General features: G+C 37.7%; 1 long non-coding RNA gene across 1 annotated transcript in view; it reads left to right on the top strand.

The window, feature by feature from the left end:
* Nucleotides 1–5241, top strand: part of LOC119870854 — a 35421-nt gene extending 30180 nt beyond the window's left edge. The window contains exon 5 of the long non-coding RNA XR_005354314.1: nt 3907–5241. This is a non-coding gene — a long non-coding RNA (uncharacterized LOC119870854). The remainder of the gene's footprint in view (nt 1–3906) is intronic.
* Nucleotides 5242–6000: the final 759 nt, after the last annotated feature.

Genomic DNA, 6000 nt, shown 5'->3' on the forward strand with positions numbered 1-6000 from the left:
CTGGGAAATCCTTAAGAGTTTAAATTTTCAAATATTGATTCCTTTCCTTTGCCTCTGACTCACTCCTTCTGGAACTCCTTCCTAGAGGTGTAGGCTTACCCTTTTGACCTAGCATCGATGTTCCTTAATTTTCTTTCTGTACATTTAAAATACTTGTTTTTTCATCAGGAGTACAGAACAGATGCTTTATTATTATTCCCCCAATGTACCACTTTCTTGTTTTTACTGTGTTCAGTATAGAATTTTTCCTATTCAAGTTCTTGTATTTCAAAACTACAGATCTGATTTTTAGGGTAGTAAAACTATTCCATAAGGTATTAAAGTGGTAGATATATGACATCACACATTTATCAAAGCCCACAAATGTACAACACAAAGAGTGAAGCCTAATATAAAGTTCATACATCAGCTAATATGTATCAATATTGGTTCAATTGCAGCAACTGTACCACACTAATGCAAGATATTAATAACAGGGGGACTGTGTGTGGGTAGAGAGAAGGTGACAGGTACATGAGGTCTTTGCAAACTTTCTGCTCCATTTTTCTGTAAACCTAAGTCTGCTCTAAATTTTTCAGTCTCAATTTTTAAGGAGACCATATATCTTGTTTCCTAGATTTCTAATTAATTAATTCATAGACTCAACCCTTACTGTTTCATTTCTGGCTTTGTGTTTGACGATGTCTTCTTCGTTTTTAATAGACACTATCCTCTCATTTGTATCTTTAACGATCCCTACATACACTTTTTTAAATTATTAAAAGGTCCTACAAGAAATATACTTTCACGTGGATGAAATTACTTTCAAAATTCTTCTTTCGTCAATTATTTGATCTCCTAATGTGCTTTAGAATTTTGACTTGGAAGTTCGTTTTGGTTCCGTATTATTTCAAAATCTCCTTTGTGCTCACTCAGGCTCCCGGAACCCTACATCTAGAAGCAGATGTGGTATTAATGATTCCAACCTCCTGTGCCTACAGAGTTGGTGGAAATAGGCAGGTCCTTCTCCATGCCAGCAAGAGGCCTGTTTTTGTAACTAGTCACAAGCTCCATTTGGGTTTATACGCCGGGCACTGCAGGCTCCTACAAGCTGTGGTACAGGCAGCTTTGCCAATGTCCTTTCACGACTAGTCATGGCCAGACAATTCACTGTTGAGCCTTCACTGGAGTGCTGTTGATACTTATACCTTGACAACAAGAGTAAGATGGTGCTGTCCAAGGCCAGCCAGGATGTCAGGTCACCCTACCACTCACAACCTCTATTCTTTCCCCCTTGTATCTGGTAAATATCTCCATCTTTTTTCTCAGATGGGCAGCCAATTACAATTTATTCATTAGCCCATTCTTTTTTCATTAATTATTTTATGCAAAATCCCATACTTGCATGGTTCTGATGTAGAATTTTGTATTTTCTTCCATAGATGGATTTGTCTATCCCTCCACCCATATCAGTGGCTCCCTGTTTTTGTATCAGTTAGGACTGCGTTTGGCTGCATGTCACAAAATTCTGATAACAGTGGCTTAATTGGAGTTGATTATTCTTGTGTAACGAAAATGCCAGAGCTAGACAGTCCAGGTCAGGCATGGCAAGTCCAAGATGGCATCTGTGATGCAGAATCATTCTTGCTGTCAGCGCTGCCACTTTGTCACTTGAGGTTTTGGCTCTCATGGCCGCCAGATGGCTGATGAACCTCCAGGCATCATATCATAGGCAGAGTAAAGGGGGGAATGAGCAAGGAATGGGAAAAACTATACCTATATCTAATTTGAATGCATCCCTCTGTGCCAGGAAAACTATACTTCTCCCAAAAGTCTCACATGACGAAACTTTACTTAAATCCGATTGACCTAAACTATGTCACAGGACCACTTCAAGAGCAAAGGAAACTGTGAGGTTGAAAACTATACCACTCCAAATAAAATCAAGATTGTGTTAGCAAGTAAGAAGAGAGAATGGATATCAGATAGACCACCAACAATGTCTGGAAGAGCAAATCTGTAATATTTTTATACCTGTGTAGAAATCCTAGCTCTCTTTTTAACAATATTTGGGTGTTCATGCACATTTATTGCTCCCTATGAATTTTAAAATCAGAGAGTTAATTTCCATGAAAAAAAAATCCGTTGAAATTTTGATGGTTATTCACTGAATTTAGAAATGAACTTCAGGAATATTTTGTCACTTATTAAATTTTCTTCTAACTCATCGAATAATACTTTACAGATTTCTCTATATAGATCTTCCACTTACTACGTTAGACTTACTAGTGCAGATATTAAATCTTGGCTGCCATTGTTTATAATTTTTTTCTCTTATGGCTCCTAATTGATTATTGTCCTCTAGGCAATAATGCTATTGATTCTTTATATTCATCTTGTGTCTGGCTATCTGATTGAAGTAACTTATTAAAACTAATAATTTATTAGTTGTGCCCTTTTTTAAGACAGAAATCATGTCAACTGAAAAAATCATATTGTTTTGTCTTCCTCACTGATGTTCATACCTCTTTCTGCTGGTTATTGCAGTGGCTCAAATCTCCAGCATAATGTTCAGTAGGGGTTGGAACCAGCTGGTTTTGTTTCTGATTTTAACCAGATCGCTACTGATGTTTGCTGGCTGTTCTTAACATCCAATGCAGATTTAGGCTATTTCCTGCTATGACTAATTTTTCCCAATGATGCTTATTCTTTTATCATTAGTGTCAAATTAAAGATAATAGGGATTTCAGCTTTGAATAATGTCTGTATCGAAAACATTGTCATTTTTCTATTTTGAAACATTCCACATTCCTTGCATAAACTTATTTTAATATTCTAAGGGTTTCTATCTAGACTCATAGGCAAGCAACATTGACTTACCGATTTCTATTTGTGAGGTCCATTTCCTGTTTTGATATCAGATTGATACTATTGTCATAAACTCAGTTATTTAATTTTTTACCTTTATTAAAAATGGACTTGTGTCCCACCCTTAAATTTATATGTTGAAGGCCTGACCACTCCCCATGTGATTCTATCTGGAGATACGATCTTTAAGGAGGTAATTAGGCTTAAGTGAGGCATGAGGGGGCAGTTCAGGTCAGGCAAGGCAAGCCTGATAGGACGGGTGTCCTTATATGAAGAAGAAAACACACCAGAGCTTTCTCACTCAATTTCTGCATGCATCCATAGAGGAAAAGCCAGGTAAGGACACAGCTAGAAAGGGGCTGTCTGCAACCCAAGTCTCACCAGAAACTGAATTTTTTGGAGCTTTGACCTTGGACTTCTGGCCTCTAGAATGACGAAAAAGTAATTTTCTGTCTTTTAAGTAATAAGCCTGTGATATTTTGTGATGGCAGCTCAAGAAAACGAATACAATCTTTTTTTTTTTTTTTGTATTTGGAATATAGGATAAATTTTTCTGTTCCTTGAAGGTTTGATAGAACTCATCTATAAAAGCATTTAAATAATATCTATTTTAGAAGATATTTGACTACCATTTCAAATTCTCTTTTGATTCATGATCTTTTTAGTTATACTATGCCTTTTAGAGCCAAGTTTGGCAAACTTGAGCATTTTAGAAAATTGTCAGTTTTCTTTAAGTTTTTTAATGTACTGGTATAAAGCTGTACATTTTGTTATCCTTAAATTTAAATCTCCTCTGTATCTATAATATATAATTACACCCCTTTTCCTATCCTGTTGTTCTTTCCTGTGCCTTATTTCTTCTTCTTCTTCTTCTTTCTTCTCCTTCTCCTTCTCCTTCTCTTCTCCTTCTCCTTCTTCTTCCTTTTCTTGATCAGACTTGTCCAGGTTATGTCTATTTTATTACTTTTTTCAAACAATTACTGTACTGGTTTGAATGGTGACACCAAAAGATATGTTTATAATCTTATCCCCAGAATCTGTGAATGTTGTTTTTTGCAGATGCAATGAAGCATATTGGGGTGAGAAGCTCATCCTGGATTATCTGCATGGACCAAAATTCCAATCAGAAGCATCCTAAGAGAAAGGCAGATCGTGGTTTAAGACAGAAGAGGGGAAGACTCAGACACAGAAGAGAAGGCAAAATGAATGAAGCTGGCAAAGATAGAGGTAGATGTTGCAGGGGTGTGATGACAAGCCCTGGAAGCGGAGGACTGCCTACAGTCCCCAGGAGCTGGAATAGGCAGGATGGATCCTCCCTTGGCGCCTCCAGAGGGAGCATAGTCCTGCCCACACCTTAATTTCAGATTTCTGGCCTCCAAAATTGAGGGAGGATAAATTTCTGTTGTCTAAACCACTATGTCCATGGTGATTTGCTATGAGAGCTCTAGGAAACCAACACAATTATCTTTCAATGTTCAATTATCAATTCAAGTTTTCCTCTGGTTTTATTACTTTCTGTGTTTTGTTTCATAATCTTTTGGATTTTTACCTATATTTCATTTTTAGTTTAAAAAGCTTAAAAGGTCATACCCAACCTCATTTTCCCAATGGTATGATTTTGTTTTTCTATATATTAATTGGAAAATGTAAAGCTGTGAAACTGACACAGTAATTGAATGCCTTTATCACTCGAAATACAACAAAGTCTAATAAGTTCTCCATCAGTATCACTAACTGAACAAATCTTCCACAAATCAATGACCAGGAGTAAGTTTTCACCCAAGATACACAAGAAACCACAAACATAGCATAGATTACAGGCTTGGAGGGCACAGAATGTAGACATTCCCAGGCTTCGGGAAAATGATGAAATCAGTTTACTCATTGCTCTTAAAGTTACACAGGAGGAACGGAATCGTAATGTAACATTTCATTTCCATTCTAAATCTTTCTATATTGCCCATATGCTTAGGATGGATGAGGTATTTTTGCAGTTTTCAGGATATAAGTAAAATAGTACTTTTGGATTTATGATGCTTTTCAGAGGGTGCCCAATGTACTCATACCATATGCCACGCATAATGAGCCAGATGCTCATTTTTTTTTACTTCTCTATTTCATAACTACAGAGTTGAGCAGTGTTTGCTAGGCTCTGGCACATGCACAGCACAGAAGCATGGAGTGATTCCTCCAGGGAAAGCCCCTGAACAATAAGGAGTAAGATTTGGTAGATAGACATTCCCATCTCCTGTCCTTTGGGTGAATAATTCTGGGTTCAGGAGGTGTCCACTAAGAATCAAGGTTCCTTGGGGCACCTGGGTGGCTCAGTCAGTTAAGAGTCTGCCTTCTGCTCAGGTCATGATGCTAGGGTCCTGGGATCGAGCCCCTCATCAGGCTTCCTGCTCAGTGGGGAGTCTGCTTCTCTCTCTTTCTCTCTCTCTCTCTCTCCCCGCTCCTCCCCACTGCTCATTTTCTCTCTCTCAAATAAATAAAATCTTAAAAAAAAAAAAAAAAAAAGAATCAAGCTTCCTTGTCCTTGCTTTGGCAGCACATATACTAAACAATCAAGCTTCCTTGCTTAAAAGTGGCAACCCCAATAAAGCACGTTGTATTGACTTTACCTTCTTTCCCACACAACTCACCCCAGCCCCTCATTCCCACTCTGGGGATTGCTTCTCAAACTATCAGCATGTAAGCGCATGCTTCAGACTTCACTGAGGGTGCCCCTGGTTCAGTATTCTCTTTCTAAAATGTTTAGTGAACAAGGGAACATATAAAATCCCAATCTCTCTACTTTCTGCATCACCCTCACCAACGTCTTTCCATCCACACAAAAGCCTATATAAGAATGTTCATATCAGCTTGTCTATAGTAACCCAAACCAGGAAACATCTACATATTCATCAACAGGTGAAAGGTTTAACACACAGTAGTATATCCATGCAGCGGGCTTCTACTCAGCAATAAAAAGGAATGAACAATTGATATGCACAACAGCATGGATAGATCTCAACTGTAATTATACTCATGAAGGAAGTTAGAAGGAAAGTCGACTGAGCCACCTTGGTGTCCCTTCTTAGGGAACTTTTTAAAAGTCAAATTTGATGATCATTTCTGGAGTAATTCAATTATGGCTCAATCTATTAGAAAATG

Source organism: Canis lupus, chromosome 1 (genome assembly GCF_011100685.1).
Source record: "Canis lupus familiaris isolate Mischka breed German Shepherd chromosome 1, alternate assembly UU_Cfam_GSD_1.0, whole genome shotgun sequence".
In the NCBI taxonomy this organism is placed as follows: Eukaryota; Metazoa; Chordata; class Mammalia; order Carnivora; family Canidae; genus Canis; species Canis lupus.